Raw genomic sequence first — 27,957 nt, forward strand, 5'->3', positions numbered from 1 at the left:
AAGCAATCATTTAAAGAATGAGGCAGATCTCTGTGTACTTGGATATATCCAAGATATTTTAAGTAAAAAGAGCACTATCAGTTTATTTTTTTAAGTGAATGGGGAAATGTATATTTTTATACAAATAAATTTTTTCTGGAAGAAAACAAGAGAAACTAGGGATAGTAGTGGCCTAGAAAAGGGATTGAACTACTAGGGAATCTCAGTATAGTACACTCTTTTTTACTATTCAAAAAATATTTTGCTATGTATATGTAACCACGTCTAGAAAAAAAATTAAGAAGTTTTAAGTCTGGGATTACGATAAAAATAAAGGCAATGGGGGAAAAAAGTTATTAAAAGCAATCTCACTTTTCTTATCTACCTCTAAATTCTTTGTGGCAAAATCTGAATGCAGTAAAACTAGGGTGGGTGGAGGAGTGGGATATAAAGAGGTCCATTCTACCCACAGTAACTTTCAACTTTTTACCGTAACACTAAAAAAATGCACACCTGCTCCTCAAACCAAAATGCAAAAAAATCCCTTAAATGTAACCAAAGTTTAAATGATTCAAATATATTAACGTCTGCAGCTAAAGTTTGGTTAGTTACATTTTATATGTTACTATCATGCACTAATCATGAGTAAACAGTTTTTATATAACATCTCTTTGTTTCTAAACTAACAAAGAACTTTAGAATTACTGAAGAGTCCAAATTTTCTAAACTCTCTCAAGCCAAAAATTAGCTAAGTAAAAAATTAGAGGGTTTTTCCTCTTAGTTTTCAAAACTTCTCCATTTCCAAGAACTTAGAATTTCTAAAACTTCTCCATTTCCAAGCATGATTGGCTAGAGGTTAAGAGGAAATTGTAGGCAAAGCCTAAGCCTGGTCAACTTCTCCCACCTCTGTAGATGCCTCCCCTGCTCTCAAGAGACCCCCAGTCCTCATCCAAATACATCATCAATGCTCCTATAATAAGAGCACTGATTCAATTAAAATGGTGGGAGAGGAGTTCCCTGGTGGCTCAGTGGGTTAAGGATTCAGCATTGCCACTGCTATGGCTTTGGGTTGCTGCTACAGTGCAGGTTTGATCCTCCTGGGACTGGGAATTTTGATATGCTATGCGAGCAGCAAAAAAAAAAAAAAAAAAAATGGTGGGAAGACAGTGGATCCACTAAATATGACTCTGAAGTTCCACCTAGGGCTCATGCACCCGTGAATAACAGGCTCTCATCAGTCACAATAGGGCAAAGGAAGTGAAGTTGACTTATTCCATGTCCACAGAGAACCAGACTGCTAATTGTCTTGTAAATGCTACCATGAAAAGTAAAGCAAATGACTGGAGCTAATGCCCTTCAATTTGATTTTTACTGACAGAAATGTTATTTGTCGAAGATCTAAAGATGGGCAGTTATCCTCAAAAAAGTGATGCTATAAGTTAATGTGATAAAGAAAATGAAGTTGAGGAAAGGAATTTTGCTCATCTAAAACAATAAATAGACACTTCAAGTGGCAAAATATGACAAAATACTGGCTTCTCATTAAAAAAAAAAATTCTGAATATTGAGAAGTTAACTACAACACCGCACAAAAATCTCCATAGCAGTTCTCACTGTGGTGCAACAGGATCAGCAGCATCTCTGCAGTGCCAGGACACAGGTTAGATCCCTGGCCCAACACACTGGTTTAAAAGATCTTGTATTGCTGCAAACGCAGCGGAGATCACAACTGCAGCTCTGATCCTATCCCTGGCCTAGGAACTCCATATCCTGCAGGGAAGCCAAAAATGGGTTAAAGAAAATAAAAAACCTCCACACTTAAAAAATTTTTCTTAGATCATTACAAACTGGTTATTCATTCATACCTCCACTTAACATACGTGTATTTGCTTTGTACTGTTCTCAGTACAGGGATGCCATGCTGATAATTAAAGGACAGACCTGGCTGTTATCTTCCTGGACTTTACAACAGTAAACAGAAGAGCAATGAAATTAGTGCACTGTTTAGTTGTCCCATAAGAAACAGTAAGAAACGAAGTAGGTTTTAATATTCTCTACAGTGTGGCTTCAAAGCACTTTATAATAAATTAAAATTTTTACTTTAAAGATTAAAATGAGCTAAAAATAAGATAATTTCATATAGTGATAAGTGCCATGAAGAAAGTCAAACAGTAATGACTGCAGCAGCTCAAGTCACTGTGGAGGCGAGGGTTTATCCCCAGCCAGAGGTAGTAGGTTAAAGGATCTGGCATTGTGGCAGCTGCAGCATCACTTGCAGCTACAGATCGTATTCAATCCCTGGCCCAGAACTTCCATATGCTGTGGGTATGAGCATAAGATTAAAAAAAGTTAAAAAAAATTAAAAAATTCCCAGTTTAAAAATAAAATCACAAAGAGCATTACAGGTCACAAAAGTAGTTTGAATTTTATTGTAATTACGGTAAAAGCCACTGGCAGGCTTTAATCCTGGGAGTGACAAGAAAAGATCTAGGAGTTCCCGTCGTGGCGCAGTGGTTAACGAATCCGACTAGGAACCATGAGGTTGCGGGTTCGATCCCTGCTCTTGCTCAGTGGGTTAACGATCCGGCGTTGCCGTGAGCTGTGGTGTAGGTTGCAGACGCGGCTCGGATCCCTCGTTGCTGTGGCTCTGGCGTAGGCCAGTGGCTGCAGCTCCGATTCAACCCCTAGCCTGGGAACCTCCATATGCTGCGGGAGCGGCCCAAGAAATAGCAACAATAACAACAACAACAACAACAAAAAAGACAAAAGACAAAAAAAAAAAAAAGAAAAGATCTGATTAAACATAATAGTTTCTTATTTAGATCACAACACATTTTCGAGTAGAAATAATGTTATAAATGGTAATGCTGCAGTACTGCTTCTGTGCCTTCATTCAACTACAATTTATCAACTGTCTACTCTCTGCTAGGCTGTGTGCAAGGTACAGATGAGGAATAAAACAGGGTCTTCTCACCTTCAGCTCTCAGTCTGGTAGAGATGAGAAACACTGAGCAAATAATTGTAATTGTAATACTCCTAAGAGAAGAATATGTAGAATGCTGTGAGCGCCCAAGGCAAAGGAGGAGTCCAGGAAGGAAGACTCCACAGGAGACCTGAGTCTTAAAGGACAAGCAAGAATCTCCTTAGTGGGAGTTCCCATCGTGGCTCAGTGGAAACAATCTGACTAGTATCCATGAGGATGCAGGTTTGATCCCTGGCCTCATTTAGTGGGTTAAAGATCCCGAGTTGTCGTGAGCTCTGGTGTAGGTCACAGACACGGCTCAGATATGGCGTGGCTACAGCTCCAATTCAACCCCTAGCGTGGGAAACTCCATATGTCACGGGTGCAGCCCTGAAAAAAAAAAAGAATCTCCTTAGTGCAGTACCCTAAGCACAATACCCAAACCACTGGTGGAACATGAGAAAATTTAAGGGCCACTAAAGACTCTTAAGTACTTATGTGGCATCATTAAACTAGAGTGAGGAAAAAAAGAGTTAATAAAATTCTCAACTGCAACTTCACAGGTATTGCTTAAATAGGCTTTATTAAGAATTTCAAAGGCACAAACTTCTAGTTATAAAATAAGTCATGGAGATGTAATGTACAGCATGGCAACCATAGTTAATTACAGTGTATTGCACATTCGAAAAGTATCCAAGAGAGTAAATCTTAAAAATCATCATCACATCCTGCTGAATAGCATTGAGAACTATGCCTAGATACTCATGTCGCAACAGAAGAAAGGGTGGGGGAAAAAACTGTAACTGCAATGTATACATCTAAGGATAACCTGACCCCCTTGCTGTACAGTGGGAAAATAAAAAAAAAAAAATCATCATCACAAGAAAAAAATTTTATAGCTAGGTATGATGACAGATGTTAACTAGTTTTATCGTGGTGCTCATTTTGCAAGATATATTCCCATACTCCCAGTGGGAATTCCCATTGTGGTGCAGCGGAAACAAGTCCAACTAGAATCCATGAGGATGCAGGTTAGATCCCTGGCCTCAAACAGTGGGTCTGGGATCCTGCATTGCCATGAGCTGTGGTATAGGTTGGAGACGAGGCTCAAATCCCACATTGCTATGGCTGCGGTATAGGCTGGCAGCTGCAGCTTTGATTTGACCCCTAGCCTGGGAACTTCCATATGCCTTACGTGCAGCCCTAAAAAGCAAAAAAAAATAAAAAATAAAATAAGAAAATAAAATTAAATAAATAAATGTTATCTCAACAAGTGAGTCTGAGGAGTTCCCACTGTGGTTTAGCAGTAACAAACACAACTAGTATCCCTGAGGACACAGGTTCAATCCCTGGCCTTGTCCAGTGGGTTAAGGATCTGGCTGTGGGTTAAGGAGCTGTGGTGTAGGTCACATATGCAGCTAGGATCCATGGTATAGGCCGGCAGCTACAGCTCCAATTCGACCCCTAGCCTGGGAATTTCTATGTGCTCCAGGTGTGGCCCTAAAAAGACAAAAAAAAAAAATAAGAAGAAGAAAAAGAAAAACAAGTGAGTCTGTGCTCTCTGTATATGTTGTGTGTGTGTGTGTTACCCATTGTGAATTGGGATTAAAAACTTTTTTAATACCAACTTCTTTTTCAGTCTTTTTTGCGATCATTTTTATAGTCCTGACAAAATAAGATTTTACCAAAATTTTCAAACAGATTTTGAAAATATTCCACTTTCCACTCAGACTCAAGAGTTACTAAAATTTTTCTGAATTGCTTTATCTTTCTATATATGTGCACACACATGTGCGCGCGCACACTTTATGTGCCATTCGAAAGTGTTGAAGACTTCATAATCCTCACTTTTAAACTCTTTAGCTTGCTTCTTCCAAGAATAAGGGCATTCTCATGTCTAATCACAATGCCATTATCACACCTAAAAAAAAAAAAATCAATTCCTTGTGAGGTATAGTTTTTAAAAATTTTAAGTACAGAAGGCTTTGTTGAGAACCTTACTGAAGAATGTCTTTTACAGGACACCATCAAACTCCTAGAAGAAAACAGGCAAAACACTCTCTGACATCAACATCATGAATATTTTCTCAGGTCAGTCTCCCAAAGCAATAGAAATAGAGCAAAAATAAACCAATGGGACCTAATCAAACTGAAAAGCTTTTGCACAGCAAAGGAAACCCAAAAGAAAACAAAAAGACAACTTACAGAATGGGAGAAAATAGTTTCAAACGATGCAACTGACAAGGGCTTAATCTCTAGAATATATAAGCAACTTATACAACTCAAGAGCAAAAAAGCCAATCAACCAATGGAAAAATGGGCAAAAGACCTGAATAGACTGTTCTCCAAGGAAGATATACAAATGGCCAGCAAACACATGAAAAAATGCTCAACATCGCTGATTATAAGAGAAATGCAAATCAAAACAACCATAAGATACCACCTCGCACCAGTCAAAATGACCCTCATTAATAAGTCCTCTAATAACAAGTGCTGGAGGGGTTGTGGAGAAAAGGTAACCCTCCTGCACTGCTGGTGGGAATGTAAACTGGTACAGCCACTATGGAGAACAGTTTGGAGATACCTTAGAAATCTATACAGAGAACTTCCATATGACCCCACGATCCCACTCTTGGGCATATATCCAGACAAAACTCTCCTTAAAAGAGACACATGCACCCGCATGTTCATTGCAGCACTATTCACAATAGCCAGGACATGGAAAAAAACCAAAGTCCATCAACAGATGATTGGATTCGGAAGATGTGGTATATATACACAATGGAATACTACTCAGCCATCAAAAAGAATGACATAATGCCACTTGCAGCAACATGGATGGAAATAGAGAATCTCATACTGAGTGAAATGAGTCAGAAAGACAAAGACATATACCATATGATATCACTTATAACTGGAATCTAATATCCAGCACAAATGAACATCTCCACAGAAAAGAAAATCATGGATTTGGAAAATAGACTTGTGACTGCCTGATGGGAGAGGGAGGGAGTGGGAGGGATCGGGAGCTTGGGCTTACCAGACACAACTTAGAATAGATTTACAAGGAGATCCTGCTGAGTAGCATTGAGAACTGTGTCTAGATATTCATATTGCAACAGAACAAAGGGTGGGGGGAAAAATGTATACATGTAAGGATAACCTGACCCCCTTGCTGTACAGTGGGAAAAAAAATAAATTAAAAAAAATTTTAAAAAAAGAATGTCTTTTAATAAACTGACTAGATTAGTACTGTATTTATTTTTACTTTTAAAATGTAATAATGCTTTATAAAACTTAAATTAAAAAGTCAAAATGTGGAGTTCCCGTCGTGGCGCAGTGGTTAACGAATCCGACTAGGAACCATGAGGTTGCAGGTTCGGTCCCTGCCCTTGCTCAGTGGGTTAACCATCCGGCGTTGCCGTGAGCTGTGGTGTAGGTTGCAGACGCGGCTCGGATCCTGTGTTGCTGTGGCTCTGGCGTAGGCCAGTGGCTACAGCTCCGATTAGACCCCTAGCCTGGGAACCTCCATATGCCGCGGGAGCGGCCCAAAGAAATAGCAAAAAAAAAAAAGACAAATAAAATAAAATTTTAAAAAAAAAAAAAAGAATGCTTTCTAAAAAAAAAAAAAAAAAAAAAAAAAAAAAAAAAAAGTCAAAATGTAAAAGCCAAATTTTTAAATATTAAAATAATAGTTATGGTAATCAAATCTGACCAAAGGTATGAGACTGATATATGTGAGACTGACATTGGGGGAGCATTGTGTCAGTTTTGGCCAAACTGGACACATGTAGCACTGGATGGATGTGGCAGAGCAGGGTCTGAGCATGGCTACAAGGCGGGCACGTGTGAGAAGCTGGGCAGGTAATGGGACAAGCTCTTCAAGGTTTCTGTGCACATTCTTGAGGAGCCTGGACTTCACCCTGCTGGCAGTGGGATGTTTATGTAATAAAATCATGTTTGTTTAGAGAGATCTATCTGGCTACTGTATCAGATGGATTGGAGAAGGAAGAGGGGTGGCAGGGGGAGTGGACAACCATTTGGAGGCAACAGACTGCATTTTTCACTGTAAATATTTAACATTTTAGTTATACTATAGGTTGAACAAACCTGCAATACTAGTAAATGAACAAAACAAAAACCGTAAAACTAAACTAAATTTACTTGAATGTTCATGTTGTAGAAGAGCAGCTTTAAAGAGAAAAGGATACGTGTCAGCAGAGACTTCTGTAAAATTTGAAAGGAACCCTAGGGCACTTTTGAAAGATCCAGCATTTAAAGGAGCTGGCTCTTTCTAATACCTAGTTTCACTTTCCAAAGTGGCTTTCCTTTTCCTTGGCAAGATTCATCATGACATTAATTATATTTATAAGTCACAATTAAAATGAAACCAGGAGTTCCCGTCGTGGCGCAGTGGTTAACGAATCCAACTAGGAACCATGAGGTTGCGGGTTCGGTCCCTGCCCTTGCTCAGTGGGTTAACGATCCGGCGTTGCCGTGAGCTGTGGTGTAGGTTGCAGACGCGGCTCGGATCCTGCTTTGCTGTGGCTCTGGCGTAGGCTGGCGGCCACAGCTCCGATTAGACCCCTAGCCTGGGAACCTCCATATGCCGCGGGAGTGGCCCAAGAAATAGCAAAAAGACAAAAAAATAAATAAATAAATAAAATAAAATAAAATGAAACCAATGGGAAACAGGTGAGGTGCAGAACAGATCAAGTGGTTTTCAGATGTGCAAAGTGCCTTCAGGTAGTACTGAGCAACTCCAGAGAGCTCCACTTACTGAGTTTAAGGACCAGACACCAGCTCTGCATCAGAGGAGGAAGGGGCAGAAAAGGATGCTAGCCTTTCACTACCCTTCCACCAGAACTCTAGTTATTTTACATATTAGGCTTCCTAGAAAGAGTTCACTTAAAGGGTTCCAAAGCTTTAAAAATGTTTGAATCAACTATAATAGAAAAAAAAAAAAAAAACCTTTAAAAAAAAAATCCAGAGTAAGCAAAGTATAGAAAATAGGAGTTCCTGAGAGTTCCCATCGTGGCGTAGCGGAAACGAATCCGACTAGGAACCATGAGAGTGCAGGTTCAATCCCTGGTCTCACTCAGTGGGTTAAAGATCTGGCATTGCTGTGAGCTGTGGTGTAGGTCGCAGATTCGGCTTGGATCTGGCGTTGCTGTGGCTCTGGTGTAAGCCAGCAGCTGCAACTCTGATTAGACCCCCAGCCTGGGAACCTCCATGTGCCACGGGGGTGGCCCTAAAAAGCAAAAAAAAAGAAAAAAAGAAAAAAAAGGATTTCCTGCCATGGCTCAGCAGTTAACGAACCTGACTAGCATCCATGAAGACGCGGGTTCAATCCCCTCCCTGGCTGTGGCACAGACCAGCAGCTATAGCTCCGATTTGACCCCTAACCTGGAACCTCCATAAACCACAGGTATGGCCCTAAAAAGACAAATAACAATAACAATAATGAAACAAAACACAAGAAAACAACAGAGGTATATATATCAATGAAACCAGAAGCTGGTTCTCTGGAGTTCCTGTTGTGGCTCAATGGTAACAAACCTGACTAATAACCACGAGGATGCAGGTTCGAACCCTGCCCTCGCTTAGTGGGTTAAGTATCTGGCATTGCCATAAGCTGTGGTGTACGTCCTGCATTGCTGTGGCTACGGTAGAGGCTAGCAGTTGCAGCTCCAATTTGACCCCTAGCCTGGAAATTTTCATGTACCTGGGAATTTCCATATGCCCTAAAAAGCAAAAAAATAAAAAATCTGTTCTCTGAGAAGATTAACAACTGATAAACCTCTAGACAGATCGGTCAGGGAAAGGGGGACTTTGATAGGGATCATACAGATATTCGAAGGGTAATTTAAAAATGTTAACTTGACAAATTAGATGAAATACACAAATTTCTTGAAAAACATTGTTTACCAAAACTGACACAAGAAGAAATAGAAAGACTGAATGATCCTCTATTTAAATGACTTAATTTATTAATTAAAAGTCTTCCACTGTGGGTTGGAAATCCTATAAAATTGGATTGTGACGATCATTGTACAACTATAAATGCAATAAATTCATTGAGTTATAAAAAAATAAAAATAAATAAAAATAAAAGTCTTCCCCTGTATAGCACAGTGAACTATATCCAGTCTCTTGGGATAGAACATGATGGACGATAATATAAGAAAGGGAATGTATATACATGTATGACTGGGTCACTTTGCTGTACAGCAGAAATTGGCACAACACTGCAAATCAACTATACTTTGATAAAACATAAAAAAGTCAAAGCCTTCCAAAAAAGAAAAAAAAAAAAGTTTGAAAGTCAAGGAGTGAGAACTACATGTTCTTTTTTTTTTTTTTTGGTCTTTTTAGGGCCACATTTGAGGCATACAGAAGTTTCCAGGCTAGGGGTTGAATCGGAGCTGTAGCGGCTGGCCTACACCACAGCCACAGCAATGCCAGATCCTTAACCATCTGAGCAAGGCCAGGGATTGAACCTGTGCCCTCATGGTTGCTAGTCAGATTCATTTCCACTGAGCCACAAAGGGAACTCCCAGAACTACACATTCTTAAGTCAGAGGTTGGAAATTCAAGAATGAGACTCTGGTGGGAGTTCCCTGATGGCCTAGTGGTTGGGGATTCAGCATTATCACTGCTATGGCTCAGGTGTGTTTCCTGGCCTGGGAACTTCCACATATCACAGGGGGGAAAAAAAAAAAGAAGAAGAAGAAGAAAGAGAAAAGAAAATAGAGTAAGACTCTGAGTTCCAAGAGAAAGCTGCCGGGCGGAAAATGGATACTATTAGCAAGGAGAAATGTTAAAAAAGAGACCTAGGGAGATGGACTGGCTAGGAGTATATTTAGGGTAGACTGAGGGATTCTGTTTGGGACCTGTAGATTTTGAGGGGCCAGCAGGGAAAAGTCCAAACTAAGACAGCAGAGGATATATGGATCTGAAATTCAGCAAAAAAGTTTTAGGGGGCACAAGGGCTAAATGAAGTTTAAATGTGGGTAAATCCACCAAGAGGGATGCAAACAGAGAAAAAGGGAGGGTTTGAAAAGAAAAGGGGAGTTCCCGCCGTGGCGCAGTGGTTAACGAATCCGACTAGGAGCCATGAGGTTGCGGGTTCGGTCCCTGCCCTTGCTCAGTGGGTTAACGATCCGGCGTTGCCGTGAGCTGTGGTGTAGGTTGCAGACGCGGCTCGGATCCCGCGCTGCTGTGGCTCTGGCGTAGGCCGGTGGCTACAGCTCCGATTCAACCCCTAGCTTGGGAACCTCCATATGCCGCGGGAGCGGCCCAAAGAAATAGCAACAACAACAACAACAATAACAAAAAAAAAAAAGAAAAGAAAAGAAAAGGGACTGCCTTGATACAGGACCCTGTGGAGCCAGCCCCACACAAGGCCACTTCAGGAGACCCTGAATTCCAGGTAGTCTATCCACAACAGAGAAGAGGGCACAGGCTGGACTGGTGGCTGTGGTGCTCTACAGAGCAGAAGATGCAGAAGGACAAAGGGACCAGAGTAAAGGGTACTGCCAGGAAGCAAACAGAAGATTAGACAATGGCTCCAGGCCTACAGGGGCTGGAACGCTCTGAGAGGAAAAGGAGGTCATATTAAGATCAAAGATGAGGAGTTCCCCACTGTGGCGCAGAGGAAACATCCGACTAGGAACACTGAGGTTGCGGGTTCGATCCCTGGCCTCGCTCAGTGGGTTAAGGATCCGGCGTTGCTGTGAGCTGTGGTGTAGGTCAAAGATGCAGCTCAGATCCTGAGTTGCTGTGGCAGCTGTGGCTCCTATTAGACCCCCAGCCTGGGAATCTCCATATGCCGTGGGTGCACCCAGAAAAGACAAAAAGGGAAAGAAAAAAAAAAAAAAAGATCAAAGATGAGACAGGGAGAGTAGGGAAGGTTCTCAAGGAGGCTGCAGAAAAGGAATACCGTACCGGAACCTAAGATTTCATTAGTAGAGTTGTTCTGGAAAGAGCTCCTCTCAAAGTTAATAGGAAGCCAAGATCAGGGTAAAGGTCAAGAGGTAGGTAGGGAGGAAAGACAGTGTTTTCAGAATCCAGTTGTGTCCTGAAGTCCTGGATCTGGCTCTAGGAGTCAAGGAGCCCTCCTCAAGCACTGCAGAGAAGGGAGATCCACCTTAGAAGGGAAAGCCAGAAGACTATACCCAGCCCTCTGCTTCCCTTGTCACTACTACTACTACCAAGAGGGTCTGGCAACAGTCATTTAAAGTTTCTCTCAGTTCACCAAGGAGCCCTTAAGAAAAACCAAGGGCAGATAATGCCTAAGAGCAGATTAAGTGTGTTTCCCTATTTGTGTAGCATTGTATTAATAACAATAAAAACTTACAGGAGTTCTCTTGTGGTGCAACAGGTTAAGCATACGGCATTATCACTGCAGAGCTTGCAATGCTGCTGTGGTGTGGGCTGGATCCCTGGTACAGAAACTTCCATTTGCCAGGGGTGTAGCCAGAAAAAAAACCCTATGTGTATTTTAAATGCAGTAAAACCCATGACTGAGAACTAAAATCTACTTCAAAAGGGAAACAAAATGAAAACTAATAAATATTACATTAAGAGGTCAAGGGATTCAGATACCATAAATGACCATAATAGTAACAAAAAACCCAGTTTTTCGTATTTCTAGCCTTAGCTACTAGACCACCTACCCCTGCCCATCTTGCTCAATAATAAAAATAATCAAAACTATGTTCCTGGAAAGAATAGGTACTTAATGTTTTTTTAATAAAGAAAAGGATTTCTCTTCTAACAGTTCACTGAGAAACTCTAATTTTCAAATTAAAAATTGACAAACTGACTCTGGTACATAAACTGGAGTTCCTAAAATGTTTAACTGGTAATTCAAGAGCATCATCGATACACAATGGGGACAATATGGTATAAAAGAGGTCCCTACCGGTGCCCAAGGGACAATATCTTGCCAAAGAAACGGATACTTCCAGAAAAGCCTTACTAACTCTAGGAAACAACTAACCACTCTAATTTTCTTAAGAACTGAGCAGTAAATAAAGGCACCAAAAAACATCAAGCTTAATGACATTCACTGTCATGAAGACAGTCAAAAGTACCCTTGTCAAGAAGGAAATCAGGAGAAAAAAAAAGAAGGAAGTCAGGGAGAAGGTGATCAATGGATGCTCTAAGATGTACCCCACTACCACCCCCCCGAACAAATAATATTCAGGAAATTCACCCCATGCTTACTAACTAATACAGGCATCAGAAGTAATAGTAAAGATGTATATAGCACAGGGAATTGTATTCAATTATCTTTTTTTTTAATTACTTGGCTTGAATAGAAAGTCACACTTTGTTTATTTTGGCTGTGCCCGCAGCATGCAGAAGTTTCCAGGTCAGTGATTGAACCCAAGCCACAACAGTTACAATACTGGATCCCCAACCACTAAGCCACCAAGGAATTCCTTCAATATCTTATAATAACCTATAATGGAAAAGAATCTGAAAAAGTTTGTGTGTGTGTGTGTGTGTATACACACACATAACTGAAGCACTCTGCTATATGTCTGAAACTAACAAAACCTTGTAAATCAACTATACTTCAGTTAAAAATACTTAAAATAATAGTAAATAAGACAATAAAAATTTTTAAATCCTTACACCTCTTTAGCTAATCTGAAAGTGCTCAACTTCTTAGTTCTATCAAACCTGCTTTCTCTCTCTGACTGGACATCTATATTTCCCAAATACAGAATTAAAGTAATACAATAAAGCTAAAATATAAAGCATTAATTATGTGGTAACACTGTTATGTAAGCTATTAAGTCTTTAAATACTCATTAATTTTCCAGTAATACAGAAATGAGAGTGAAATATGACAAAACCTCAACTAACCAGAACAGCTGGGGAGTGAGTCACTGAATAATCATGCCTCTCAGATAGCTAAAGGCCTATTTACAACTTTTAAACACACAAACTCTTCTGGTTAACTGTTCTGGATAGAATGCTCTAAGGCAGACACTGTAAATATCAGTGATTGCACAATAAGGTAATATCCTAAGACCCACAAGGCTCTCTGTCTCCATCCAAAAGAGATCCTAGACTGTAGCAACCTTTATTTTTACACTTCCCCTGTCTTCCATGCTGCTGTCACATTCTGCTTCCATTTCTCTTTTCTTCCAATAACCAGAGAACTACATCTAATGAAAAGGTACCTGGTTCTCACAGCTCTGCTGGCACCTGGCACATACAGAGTGCTTCCAAGAGAAGTAAACAAAGTTTAGTGCACAGGGTTCCGTGACCTCTTTTACTTGCTGTAGAAATGTATTTCTTCAAAAGGAAATTCTGACACACATGCTACAACACGGATGACCTTGGAGGACAATATGCTAGTGAAATAAGTCACTCCCAAGATGGCAAATACTGTATGATTCCACTTATATGAGGTAGCCAGAATGGTCAAACTGACAGAGGCAGAAGTAGAATGGTGGTCACAGAAGCTGCAGAGAGAGGAATGGCAATTACTGTCAATAGTACAGAATTTCAGGAGTTCCCGTCGTGGCGCAGTGGTTAACGAATCCGACTAGGAACCATGAGGTTGCAGGTTCGGTCCCTGCCCTCGCTCAGTGGGTTAACGATCCGGCGTTGCCGTGAGCTGTGGTGTAGGTTGCAGACGCGGCTCGGATCCTGCGTTGCTGTGGCTCTGGTGTAGGCCGGTGGGTACAGCTCCAATTCAACCCCTAGCCTGGGAACCTCCATATGCTGCAGGAGCGGCCCAAGAAATAGCAACAACAACAACAACAAAAGACAAAAAAAAAAAAAAATAGTACAGAATTTCAGTTTGGGAAGATGAAAAAGTTCCTGAAATGGATAATGCAACACTGTGCATGTTTCTAATGCCACAGAATTGTATACTTTAAAGTGGTAAATTTTATGTTACATATTTTACCACAACTGAAAAAATTAAAATTTTTTAAAATAATGAAAATTTTAAAAATACTTTACTTGCTCATTTACAGTGTTCTAGACAGGTGATATGTTAAATGCATCTGTGTTATCATTAATCACCCCAAGAAGGTTATTTTATAATGACATAAGTAAAAATAAGCCAAAGTAGTTTAAAGTTATGAATACAAATTACCATATACTATTTTTAACATAGAAAAAGCATGTTTTATCAGAACTGGTAAGAAAGAACACTAGCAAAAACTCAGAGACAAGAAAGCACTCTAGTCTGGTACACAATTAACATGAAATTAATGTGAAAAACTAGTGATAACTCACAGCTAGCCTTACCACTAGATAAATATTATTATATAGCAGCCACCTCAAATACTTTTTAAAAAACCATTCTGGGTAACAGAAATTATAATAATTAGTTCAAATCAAAGTTCTTGTTGGTTAACATTTTAAAACGAATTTCAGCGGGAAAAATTCTTCAGGTATTTTAATGACTGCTAAACTTCTCAGGCCATCTCATACTGTTATTCCAAATACGACTATCTTGCACTTGCAGCTACTGACAAACCACCCTCCATCTCTCATCTAAGACCTCCAAATGTCATCTCAGTCCAGCACCAACTTTCCCAGACCAAGCAGGTACTGTCGAGTGCCCTATTCACCTCACATCAGTCTAGTGATTAACTTTTCCCTAGATTAAGCAGAAAAATCAGAAAGGAATCTGTATGCAGCACTGGACACCATGTTAGAAATGCCACTATATAGACTTTAAACACACAGTCCAGTGCTTGGCTCTGAAGTTACTCAACTATCAAACTACAAAGTTCAGCAGGGACCTAATACTTTTACCATAATATATGGACCATATTTTTTTTTGTTTTTTAATTGTGTCCTTGAGTGATGATCTAAAGAGAAAGAGAACTGAATAAACTTATAAACATCCTCTTGAATAAAAGAGACTAGAAAATCTTTAGGTGCCTCTGCGCCTCAGGCAAAGGTTTAGAGTCAAACCTGTTAAAACTTCTGCAGTAAAGTCATAATTTTTCTATCAAAAACCTGTCTCCCACTTTTGTAAAGTTTAAAAATGAACTTGTAACAACCTGACCACATCCTTTCTACTGTAGACATTTTCCCCTGGGCCAGTACTACTTGAAGAAGTATGGAGTCATATCAAAATCCTACTCCCTGACATCTAACGGTTCAAAATCTCCCAGGTAATCAAATTCCCCAGAGACTTCCATCCAATTTAACAACTATGTACAAGGAGAAATATTTTTACAATTACAAAACATCCAAGTTAGAAAATAAATTCCATTTATAGAAAGAAAAATACCCTGCCATCACCAAAAGCTGTACTATTTACTGATGAGATATTCTTTCATTCTCATCTAAACTATTCTGAAATATCTGTTAAAAGCCAAATAATTCCAGAAAGAAAAGTTTCAGGAAATAACAAAAGTCAGGAAAAACTTTAATGTAAAAATATTTAGCATTCAAAATACCTGCCTTTTGGTCTTCTGCTTTGGGGATCATATTCATTTAATTAATGCAAACATGACATGAAGTCATAATAAAAAGGCCAATTAAGTGTAGACAGTTCAGCTTTTCTATAGACTTCAAAGTCAAAAGATAGCAGCTTCGAAACTACCATTCTATAGATAAGCCCAGAGTTCCATTGTGGCGTGGTGGAAATAAATCCAACTAGTAACCATGAGGTTGCGGGTTCAATCCCTGGCTTCAATCAGTGGGTTGAGGAATCCAGCATTGCCCTGAGCTGTGGTGTAGGTTGCAGATGTGGCTTGGATCCCAAGTTGCTGTGGCTGTGGCCTAGGCCAGCAGCTACAGCTCTGATTCAACCCCCAGCTAGGAACCTCCACACGCTGTAGGTGCAGCCCTAAAAGGCAAAATGTATATATATACATATATAAAAGCCCAGTCTAGTTACCACTGTCAAAGCATGATTATGGATAAGAAAAGCATTTTTAAAGAGAGAAGTCAGAGTTTACAAAAAACATAGTAAAAGAGGGAATTTCTTTTCATACATATTTTGTTTCTCATTTTGCATCTCTCAAAAATCTAACAAATTTTAGATTTGTTGTGGCACAGTGGTTAACGAATCCGACTACGAACCATGATGTTGTGGGTTCAATTCCTGGCCTCGCTCAGTGGGTTAAGGATCCGGCATTGCTATGAGCTGTGGTGTAGGTCAAAGACTCGGCTCGCATCCCACATTTCTGCGGCTCTGGTATAGGCCAGTGACTACAGCTCCGATTAGACCCCTAGCCTGGGAGCCTCTATATGCCACAAGAGCGGCCCTAGAAAAGGCAAAAAGACCAAAAAAAAAACAAAAAAACAAAAAAAAAAACAAAAAAAACCTAACAAATTTTAAGTTAAACATATGATAATGAAAAAGCTAAGAAATCTAAAAAAGGGCTATCAAGGAAGAAAGAAAAGAAAGAAGAAACAATGGTGGATCAATAATAACTAACTGATCAATTACTTTCTTCACTAATGATGCTATGAATCTTGGAGTAGAGTGACCAAATACAGCTTAGTTTTTGGTCAGCTGACTGAGTCATAGAAAGAGAATTATTTCACAAAAGAAAATCTCTGGGACTTCCCTGGTGGTTTAGTGGGTAAAGGATCTGGTATTGTCACTGCTGTGGCTCCGGCCACTATGCTGGTGAGGATTCAGTCCCTAGCCTGGGAACTTCCACATATCTAAGGCACAGCCCAAAAAAATCAAAAAAGAAAAATCTCTTAACTTTGTGGACTATACCCCATACATCCCCACCACAGACCTTAGACAGTTCCCAACTTTCTATCACACAAATGGCCTTGCAGTAAAACCACAGGCCTTTGTGAGAATGAGAATTCATTTTTACAACTTCTAACTCCTCTCCTTCAGCAGTGGAAATAATAAAGCGTACAAGAATATATTTAAAAGCATTAGGAAAGGACAAGAAAATTGCTGAAGTACTTGATTCAGTGGGGAATATAAAAAAAAAAAACAACTAACCTCCCTGGGTCACTTTGCTGTACAGCAGAAAATTGGTACAACACTGTAAATCAACTATAATTTTTTATTGAAAAAGCAAAGCAAAACAAAACAAAAACCCTAACTTCCTAGAGATCTAACAAAAAAGGTATCTTAATCATGTTGAAATTTTTTTAAAAAAACTGACATAATTTTAGTTACCTTTTGTTTTTGTTATCATTGCTAGAGTTTTTTGTCTCTCTTTTTTTTTTTTTCTTTTCTTTTCTTTTTAAGGCTGCACTTGTGCGCATGGAAGTTCCCAGGTTAGGGGTCCAATCAGAGCTGCAGCTGCCAGCCTATGCCACAGCAACAACGGATCCTTAACCCACTGAGTGGGGCCAGGGGTTGAACCCACACCCTCATGAATAGTAGTCAGGGTCTTAACCCACTGAGCCATAATGGGAACTCCCAAGATTTTTTTGCTTTTTTTAAATTTTTTTATTATAGTTGATTTACAATGTTCTGTCAATTTCTGCTGTACAGCAAAGTGACCCAGTTATATATTTATATACATTCTTTTTTTCACATTATATTCCATCATGTTCCATCACACGTGATTAGATACAGTTCCCTCTTGTTTTTGTTTTGGCCATGTCTGCTGCATGTGGAAGTTCCCAGGCCAGGGATGGAATCCTCACCAGAGCAGCCACCCAAGCCACAGCAGAGATAACAACAGATCCTTAACCCGTTGAGTCATCAGGGAACTCCACATCGCTAGAATCTTAATGACGTGATAAACCAGGCAAGTATTCTGTATATATAAATCAAGTTAAATGCTTTCATTTAAAAGGTTATTAAAGCTGGGAATTCCCACTGTGGCACAGTGGTTAACAAATGCAACTAGGAACCATGAGGTTGCAGGTTCGATCCCTGGCCTTGCTCAGTGGGTTAAGGATCCAGTGTTGCCGTGAGCTGTGGTGTAGGTCGCAGACATGGCTCCAAACCCGCGTTGCTATGGCTCTGACATATGCTGGCAGCTACAGCTCTGATTAGACCCCTAGCCTGGGAACTAATCATTCCTCCCATATGCCGAGGAAGCGGCCCAAGAAATGGCAAAAAAACAAAAAAACAAAAAAACAACAACAACAAAAAAAATGTTATTAAAGCATTATGCCCACATTTTTTACTTCACTGAATTTTTTAAATATCAATTTTCATTTAATTTTCTCAGCAACTTCTAAGCTTTAAGGAACTGATTCATCTACTGACACCCTAAATTTGATTTGTTGGGAAAGTTCATGATTCATCCTTCAAACCTACTGTCTGCTAATATACCTGTATTCAAAAAAATGGGAAATAACAAATTAATACCAGGCCCATGTCCACCACCATGCCAACAACCACACATCCAAACCTGCAAAGCACTGCCTCAACTAAAAAGTCATCTTCTGACTAAAAATTCCCAGGTCAGAATTTTTAGTTATTCTAGATAGTAAAAAACCATAAGAACTGTTAGACCTTAGTAAATCAATCAATATATATCCATATATAAATATATGTATCTCAAAAAATACTTAAATACATTTGAACTATCTTTCCAAATAGTAAATTACATAAAAATCACTCTAGAGTTTCCAAAATATTTTTTCAAATGTATTTTAATAAAGATGCACATTGTGAGCACTTTTATGCAGAATCTTTCAAAGTATAGACCAAGATTTTTTAAATTTTAACTTTAAACAGTCACCAAATTTTAGAACTGAAAGCATGCAGAATGATGACCTATTCATCCTCCAATTGTGCAATAAGAAAAATCAAATCTATAAAGGGGAAGAAACATACTCCATACCTGAGATAAGGCAGCTAGTCAATGACAACAGTAGTTACAGAACTGTTTCCTGATCTTGGGCCACTCCCGTTTCCACCAGGCCGTTAGTTCTCTGACATTATAAACAAATCTCAACTCTGAAATCTACCTGTGGCCTAGAAAGATTCAACATACCCCTCAAAAAACCAGGCCAAAAGGCCCCAAAACGTACACAAGAAGACACTCATTTTCTGCTCTTCTCAAGACAGTAGACCAATGAACAACTACATTTTCAGGCATTTTACTTGCAAGGCAATAAAGTGTGACATCTTAAAAATGTGGTTCCAGAGGAGAAAGTACAAGCAGGGATTGATAAAATTCATCTTATTTCCCTTCAAATCTCTTTGATGTTTCTTGGCTCTCAAGACTATATTACTTCTAAGTAGGACTCAGGAAACCTCGCTCGCTGCGGTCCACCCGCATGGCTTTGAGTAACCCGCTGGGAAAAACCCCCACTAAATTAAAAAACCTGTCCCTGATAAGGGTGTGCTACACCACTCCCAACGCATAAGAAGACGGTGCAGGTGACCTGTGCTTTACGGCTCAGTTTCAGACCCCAGGGAGCAGCTGACATCTTGTGAAAAACTTAACATTGCATCCTTTCCGCGGGAATTTATCTCTGTTCTCACAAGGCGTTTCTACTTCCCACAAAGCAGGCCTGGCTTTTCAGAACACTCTGCTCGCCTCTCTACAGCTTCCTTCAAGGTCCAAAACCAGACTTTAAGGACAGAAATCGAAACGGTCACGGACCTCCGGAGCGGCAGGTCCAGCTGGGGCCGGGGGCGGGTTCCTGGCGAGCCCACGGCCAGCTCGCGCCGCGCAGGGGAGGCCCGGCGCACTCCACCACGCTGGCCGAAGCAACCGGTTGCGGCGGCCGCTAGACGCTTCACCTCTGCGCCGTGGCCGCCTTGGCCCTGTGAAGTTCGGACCGCTGCGCGGGCGGCGCGCCCCCGAGTCCTGCTGCGGGTTCGCGTCCCGGCCCCGGAGCGAGCCCGGGGGGCGGGTCCGCGGGGGCTCGGCGGGCGGGAGCGTGGGACGCGCGGGGAGGGGCGCGCGGCGGGCCCAGCGCGCCAGGGAACTTGGGCGCCCCCGGTGCGGCCGACTGGCCACTTTCCTTTCACGCCCGGGGGCTGCCGTGCGCCCTGCTGCCGGCTTGAGACGGCCGGCCGCGTCTCGCTACCGCGGCGAGGCGCCCAGGCGCGCTCCTGCCTCCCGGCCGGCCAGCGCGCGGGGCCTCGGGGGCGCGCCAGGCCGCGCGCGGGCGTCGCGCTCCCCCCGCCCCGCCCCCGCCCCCAACGTGCCGCCGCCGCCCGTTGGCGCCTCAGCCCGCGCGCCCGCCGGCCGCCGGCTCCCGGCGGATTTTCGTTGGCAAAGTTGCGCGGCCGCCTAGAAGGGGCCAGCAGGCAGTCCCCAGTCCCCGCGCCGCCGCCGCCCCTTCAGGCCGCCGCGCGGGAAGGCCCAGCCGGCAGCCCCGCTTTTTTACCTGCCGGGAGTTTTCGCGCGCTCGCTCTCTCAATAGCTCGCTTTTCCCCTCTCGCGCTCGTTTTCTTTCTTTCTTTCCTTCTTTTCGTTCGCCCGCGCGGACGCTTTTTCCGTTCGCGCCGCCTGCGCTCGCCCGCTCGCGCCCTCCTTCCTGCTGGGCTCCGCGGAGCGGGGCGGCAGGCAGCTCTCCCCGCCCCCCTCCACCCGCGCTCCGGCGGAGGCGGCGGCCGCGGCGCTCCGCACTCCGACTCATTCCAATATGGCACGGGCGCAGGGCGCATGCGCCCGCGCCCCCCCCACCATCCGCGCTCCTCCCGGCAGCCGGCGCCCCTCGCGCCGCGCGTGTGGCGCCCCCCGGCCCGGCCTCTCCAAGCCCTCCCGCGCGTCTGCCCGCCCCGCGGGACCTGTGCCGGAGGCGAGGCGACTGCAGACTTAAGTCCTGGGGGTCCAGAGCCACCCGCCGCCGCCGCCCGGCATGCTCCAGCCCACAACTTGCCCTGGACACCCCCTGGGCCGTGGCACAGGGCACGCGGTGGCGCCTCCCGCCCCCGACGGCGCTACAGCCCGGCGCGTTGGGGCCCCGACGGAGAAACGCGCCTCCCAGGACCCAGCGCCCACGCTGCCCCTGCTCGGACCCACGAGGGAAGGGCCCCCTCACCTCACCTCGGGTTGGATGGAACCCCGGGAACCAGGTGGCGTCCCGATGTCGGTTTTGGCGTTCGGGCCGGGGCGAAGCGCGATGCTGTCGTCCGCACGTGACAGCCTCTGGCAAGATGGCATTAGCGCAGGAACGCACCGAGCGGCGGCCTGAGCCCAGTTAGGCGCGTGTCGCCGCGGGAGAAGGCTGCGTCCGCCCGCCTGGCCCACGTCCGGGATCTGGCGCACCCTTGAGACCTGGGAGGGCACCTAACTGCCCCCTGACTGCGAAGTCAGACCGGAGCCCCGCGGCGCACCCGGTATTTCTAGGCTTCCGCAGGAGGCGCCCTGTAAATCCGAGTTTTCCTGCCGCTCGGGGCCCTGGCGAGGTGGCAAGAGACGGCTGTCTAAATCGGGCGGGAGAGCAGGGCCCCGGGGTCGAGACAGTAGCTCCTTAGTGACTATGAACCGGCCCCGCAACCCGAGGTGCCCACTTGCGGTTTACTTCTCCGAGCTCGTTCGCCCCTTACCCACCGAACACAGGTGCTGGTGGGACACTCGCCCGTCCCCACCTGCTCTGGAAGAGAGAAGGAAGTGCCCGAGCCTCGGAGACCTGGGAGTGCTCGGACTCCCGGTCCTGAGAGGAGGGCTCCGATGGGCGCTGATCACTGCTGCCTTTCAAGGTGGAGGAGTCATCCCCACCGCAAGGAATTCAGGGGTGCCAAATGCGGTTCAAGTCTGCGCTGGGAAATAATACCCCACTTTACAGAGTTGCTCACAGGCACGCTGCTGGCTGGATATTTTAACTGCCCCTGAAAAGACAATATGACAGCCAGGGAGGAAGAAAAATGCAAAAAGAGTAAAGTAGTATCCATAATACATGAAACTTTTCACACATTAAACCTTCCACCCACCTACACGTCTTTACATAGTAGCAACCACACATTGTCTTTTGTGTTTGCTACCATCACTAACATTTTTCTTTTGTTCACATGATGCATTTTTAATGTGTGCAGATATCTTCATCCATTCAGTCAGTCTCCTACCATTGCCTATTTTGGTTCCTTACAATTGTTTACTAACACATCCCTTAGTTCTGCCTTTGGGATAGATTCCTGGCAGTTAAATACCCAGATGAAAGGCTAAGCAAGGAAGGGCGAGGTGGGCTTGCCCCACAGTGCCAGAGGACTTACCAAAGAGCTGCTGCCCTACTCATTCTCCACCTCCCAGGAACAAGTGTAAAGAGTTTAATACACATTTCTAAGCCTTGGGTACCATCTTTTTTCTCCCCTATTTTAGCAGTGTCTGTTGGTAGTTCAAGGTTACTTCAGTATTTCTCAGTAAATGTTTATCCCTGCATTTACTATCTGTATTTCCCTTCTATAAATGATCTGTTCATGTCTATTCATCTTTTGGGGACTTGAACCTCTTCTAACTTCGAATAAGCATTTTTTTATGTTATATTGTTCCTATGTTGTCAGTGATCCAAAGTGACAGTCCATTGTTCTTTTTTTGTTTTATTCAATCTGTCATGCTAGTCTCTTGTGATTTTTTTAATTGCTCCAATGCTGATGAAGCGAGCTTTCTTCCACCCATCTGATAGTGTATTTTTCCACTGATTTTCTACAATTTTATTTATTTACTTAGTCTTTTTTGACCACTCCTGGCATTTGGAGTTCCAGGGCCAAGGATCAGATCCAAGCCCCAGTTGCAACCTAAGCCACAGCTGCAGCAACACTGGATCCTTAACCCACTGTGCCAGCCCTGGGATTGAACCTGTGTCCTAGGGCTCCCAAGATGCCACCAATCCCATTGCACTACAGCAGAAACTCTTGCACAATTTAATTTTATATTTAATTATTTGGCAATTATCCATGATAAGTTTATTTTGCCATGTGGTATCAAATATGGATTTAACTAACTACCGCCATCACCAATTTTTTTTTTTTTTTTGCTTATGGAGTCGCCATTTATTAAATAATTCTTTCCTTATCCTTTGCTTATTAAAATCTTTTATGCTAGACTTTTGATTTTGGTTGGTCTATTTCTGAATTTTCCATTTCCTTTCACAGATTTTGGTTTGAACAAATACCATGTGGATCTAAATATTAGTTCTTTAAAATAGGTTCTCACATCTGGTAGGTCTAGATATTCCCCTAATGGATTTTTATTTTATTCAGAATATCACTTGATATTCAGACCAGTTTAAGTCCATATACATTCTAGGATAATCGTACAGGCATTAAGAATGCTGGAGATGGGATCATCCAGATTCAGTACTCACCAGCCCAATAACCTTGGAAATGCGTATCCCTTCTAGGCCTTAGGGTCTTTGTCTATAAAATGGGGATTAGAGTAACACTTGCCTCACAAGCTCAAAGCTTGGCACATAGTGTATACTCAGTAAATGTCAGCTGTTGTTGCTGATATTTTTAAAAATTTATTTTATTAAAGTATAGTTGATTTACAATGTTGTGTTGTCACTGATATTTTTAGTTCCAAAGAAAATGGGATTTTGCATGGAGTTACATTAAACCTATGAATTAATTTAAACAGATCAACTATTCTATAATAGTTCATTTTCCCAACCAGGACATGTGCTATATCTTTCCATCTATTCAAATATTTAAAAACTGACACAGAAGCAAGCTCCCTCATTAACTCCAGCCTCTCTCCACTGCTCACTTTCATGACCTCTAAGGAAGAGGAAGAGCAGAGCCACAAGTTGAAACAGTTGAAAACTACCATTTAAGAGTCTGCCTTATGCAGGGCCCTGTGTGGGTGTAGGCATGTGTGCACATGCAGGACATCTTCTTTACCCCTTGCAATATCCCCCAGGGTAAGTCATGACATTCTCTATGGACAAAGAGCAAACTGGGAGTATCCAGGTCACTCAGTGAGAGGCAGAGCTAGACCACAAGCCAGGCGTGCTAGCTCCTCAACTTCTCTGCTGCTTAGAAATTTGGGCAGCTGTTAATCACAGAAGAGGCAGCTGCAGAGAAGCACAGAGAAAACTGATTTCTGGTTATGGCACACCCCTGCCTTAAAGCCTCCCAGGGCTTCCCATTGCACTTTGAAAGAATCAAAAGATCTACTTTGGCTTGTGGGTGATACTGGCCCTGACCACCCTACAAACACCATGCACCACTCACCTTGTTGCAGCTTAACTGTACCTGTCTCCTTTCCATACTATAAGTATGCCAAGGTCCTTTCCATCTCAGGACTCATGCACATGCTGTCCCACCACCTGGCATACTCTCCATCCCACCTCCTACATCAACCTTCATATAATTGGTACCATCTCATTGTTCCAGTATCTGTTTAAGGTCTCCTTGGAGAAGCCTTCCCTGTCTACTCTAAACAGATTCTCTCTCTTTTCCAATTGTTTCCTTCACAATTGGTGTTTATAATTTGTGTCTGTATGTGTTGGTCATCTTGGGAGATTCTGCCACTCTCATATAACCCACAAACATCAGTCCCCTAAAAAACAGAGATGTGCCTGTTTCGTTCACCATGGGTCTGGCCCTTTTTCTGAGAGGCAGCAGGTTGACAAGAGGATGGCTAGTATGTCAGCTGGCAACATCCAAGACTGAAGGTGGCATACTCTTGAGGTATCCCAGCCATTCCAATTCAGTCTGCACTTCCTACTGGCTCATTGGGGTGGGGGTGTATGTGTGTGGCAATTATGACGCCCTATCCTCACTGACCAATAGGTCAGTGTTTGATCATTCTCTATGAATCCCCTATTTCCTGAAGCCTAGCCTACATTTCCAAGTGAGCCTGCTCTCTGTGGTGAGTGTCAACTCAGGCACTTGTTCTGAATGAGAATATGATGACCAGGCCTGGACTCTGTGGATCCATAGAGCCCTTAGCCAGGATGTGGGTCCCTTTTAACCCAAGAAGAACTTAAAGCTCCAGGCCCTGCTGTCAGCAGTCAGCCCTCCACTGCCAATGACCAGCCAGCTCCCTTCAATTAGCTAAAGAGAAGCAAGTCACAGCATGACGCCTTTTAGCTAATCATGAAGGGATCAAGTGATCACCACCAAAGAGTCATGCTCAACACCATGCCACTCTCCACTGAGGCCTGGTTCACTTGCTGGGCCTGCTGCCCTGGGAGCACAGGCCTCTGCCACATGTCCCCTCGACACCTGCCTGGTTCTACCTCCATGTCCAGGCTCCAGCAATTCCCCCCACCAGGCATTCCTCTCTCCTATGCTGTGTTGCAAGGGAAAAAACAAAAAAACAAACAACAGCATATTTAGAGGCAGAAAGCTTGAGGTTCAAGTCCAGATTTAGTCACTGCTTCCTTATGAGACCTCATTTAATGGCACTCTGTATTTATCTGGGCCTCAGTTTCCTTATTTCTGTAAAATGGTGTTAAAGCCACACATCTTGCTGGGTCCTAAGAATCCAAGGCCATAACCATAAACACTCTTTTTTTTTTTTTTTTTTTTTGGTCTTTTTTTGTTGAGGGCCACATCTGTAGCATATGGAAGTTCCCAGGCTAGGGGTCGAATTGGAGCTGCAGCTGCTGGCCTACTCCAAAGCCACAGCACCACTGGATCTGAGCCACCTCTGCAACCTACACCAAAACTTGCAACAATGCCAGATTTTTAACCCACTGAGAAAGGCCAGGGATCAAACTCACATTCTCATGGATACCAGTTGGGTTCTTAACCTACTGAGACACAATGGGAACTTTAGCAGCTCTGTATTCTACTAGTTTTCAAAATATTGTACCCACATCAGTTAAGTTTTAAGCACACACCCTCCAGTATGTTTATTCATGTTTAAATCATTATTTAAACACATAGGAATAGGAAGTTCCCACGAGGTGTGGCTGGTTAAGGATCCAGAGTTACCGCAGTTGTGGTGCAGGCCACAATATGGTGTAGGCTGCGACTGTGGTGCAGGTTCAGTCTGTGGCCTGGGAACTTCCACATGCCACAGCTGCAGCCAAAAACAAACCAAAAAACAAAAAACACATATACTACTCCATCTACTAAAATATTACATGCATTATAAAACATACGCAAAATATAGAAATTTTAAAAGGAAGAAAAGATGAGATAAATACTATTTTAATATAATTTTCATTAAAAAATAATTTTAATTTTATCTATCAGAGGAGTGTGATCATTTTGCCTTTCACAAAATATTCAATTATTATTTTAATGATGTTAAGAAATATACATTAAATGGAGGAGTTCCCGTCGTGGTGCAGTGGTTAACGAATCCGACTAGGAACCATGAGGTTGCGGGTTCGGTCCCTGCCCTTGCTCAGTGGGTTAAGGATCCGGCGTTGCCGTGAGCTGTGGTGTAGGTGTAGGTTGCAGACGCGGCTCGGATCCCACGTTGCTGTGGCTCTGGTGTAGGTCGGTGGCTACAGCTCTGATTCAACCCCTAGCCTGGGAACCTCCATATGCCGTGGGAGCGGCCCAAGAAATAGCAGCAACAACAACAAAAGACAAAAAAGACAAAAAAGAAAAAAAAGAAATATACATTATTAAAAATAATAATATTGTTAAAGGAATGGATTGAAAATGCTTTTTTTTACATTGCTGAAATATAATTGAAGTACAATAAGTTACACATATTTAATTTTACAATTTGATTAGTTTTGACACTTGAATATACCTATGAAGCCAACATGACAATAAAGAAAATAGATATTTTCATCACCCACAAAAGTGCCTTCACATCTCTTTGCAATCCATCCCTACCTCTGCCACCATCTGCAGGCAGCCACTGATGTGCTTTTGTCACTACAGATTATTTCACATTTTCTAGAATTTTATATAAATGGAATTATATAGTTTGTCCTTTTTTTTTTCATATTTTCTTTCATACAGCAGAATGATTTTGAAATCCTTCCCTGTTGTTACATGTAACAATAGCTCATTCCTTTTTCTTGCTGAATCGTATTCCATTGTATGGATATACCACAGTTTGTTTATCCATTCCCTTGTTCATGGGTTTTTTCAATTTAGAGCTCTTATGAATAACGGGCTATGGGAGTTCCTGCTGTGGTGCAATGTGATCGGTGGCGTCTCTGCAGCACCAGGACACAGGATTGATCCCTGGCCTGGTACAGTGGGGTTAAATGATGTGGTGTAGGTCCCGCAGCTGTGGCTTGGGTCTGATCCCTGGCCCAGGAATTCCATATGCCATGGGGAGGCCAAAAAAGAAAAAAATAATAACGCTGCTATGAACATTCATGTATAAGTGTTTCACTGGGCTTGTGTTTTCATTCCTCTTTGTTAATAGCAAATATATTTGTAATATATTAAATATAATATATTAGAAGCATTCATAATTATTGATTAGTAATATAACTCATGATTTGTGAAATACAGTATATAACAAAATGTAATATGAAATAGTAAATGAATATGAATATGCATGTATGATATGATATGAAAATATAATTTATAAAATATAGAAAAATGTACTTAGCATGTATTAAATATTTTGAATATATATAATAAATGCCCATCAACTATCATATACATTATAAAGTGTGTATATATACATATAACATATATATGTAAGTACATAAATAAACATACATGCTTTTATCTAATGTGTATGCCTTTGATGAATATTTATTCCCCATCCCCTGTGGTTCTTTACCCACCTGATCTGGACAGCACATTAAAAAGAAGCAATCACCCAGGCTTCACCCTGGAGGGGCCAATTCTAAGACCTGGGGGTCAGGTTGGGGCTGAGGAGTTGGCATTTGGAACCAGGACACCAAGGCTCACTATGAGCCAAGGGCTCCTGTATTTAGCTGCTTGCAGCCCAGGAATCAGGAGGAAGTGGGGAGTAGGGCCAGCTCAGGCACAGAACGTTCTCCAAGTCTATCACGGCCCTCCTGGAGGGTCAGGGGTGGGAGGTTCATGAAGAGAGCTGGCCACTGGGCCCTTGGAAGGGAGTTGGCAAGGCCAGCCCACTAGGAGAGGAAAGAGAAAAGTGAGATGTGACGTTGGACCCTCCCAGTCTCTCACCAAAGCCAACTGCTGGGCTTTGGCAAGTACAGCCTATGTCCCTCTGATGCTCAGAATCCTCTCTCCATGCCCTGCCCACTGCCCGTGACTGGAACTACAGTCC

The 27,957-nt window shown here is 42.6% G+C and overlaps 1 protein-coding gene across 8 annotated transcripts in view; it reads right to left on the minus strand.

The window, feature by feature from the left end:
• The window catches only part of SFMBT1 (Scm like with four mbt domains 1), a 155,490-nt gene extending 133,813 nt beyond the window's left edge, over nucleotides 1–21,677 (minus strand). For 2 of the 8 annotated variants that reach the window (XM_021068952.2, XM_084988558.1), the window contains exon 1: nucleotides 20,213–20,401. The gene's annotated coding sequence lies outside the window, so the exon portion shown is untranslated. Of the gene's footprint in view, nucleotides 1–19,479; nucleotides 20,016–20,212; nucleotides 20,402–20,874 lie in introns of those variants that run through there. The other 6 variants (XM_084988557.1, XM_021068955.2, XM_021068953.2 and 3 more) reach the window with 6 other exon arrangements.
• Nucleotides 21,678–27,957: the final 6,280 nt, after the last annotated feature.

The sequence above is a fragment of the Sus scrofa genome, chromosome 13, assembly GCF_054392235.1.
Source record: "Sus scrofa isolate SSC_HxYL_T2T_F1_AM1 chromosome 13, Sscrofa_HxYL_maternal_Yorkshire_Landrace_v2.0, whole genome shotgun sequence".
NCBI classification, from domain to species: domain Eukaryota; kingdom Metazoa; phylum Chordata; class Mammalia; order Artiodactyla; family Suidae; genus Sus; species Sus scrofa.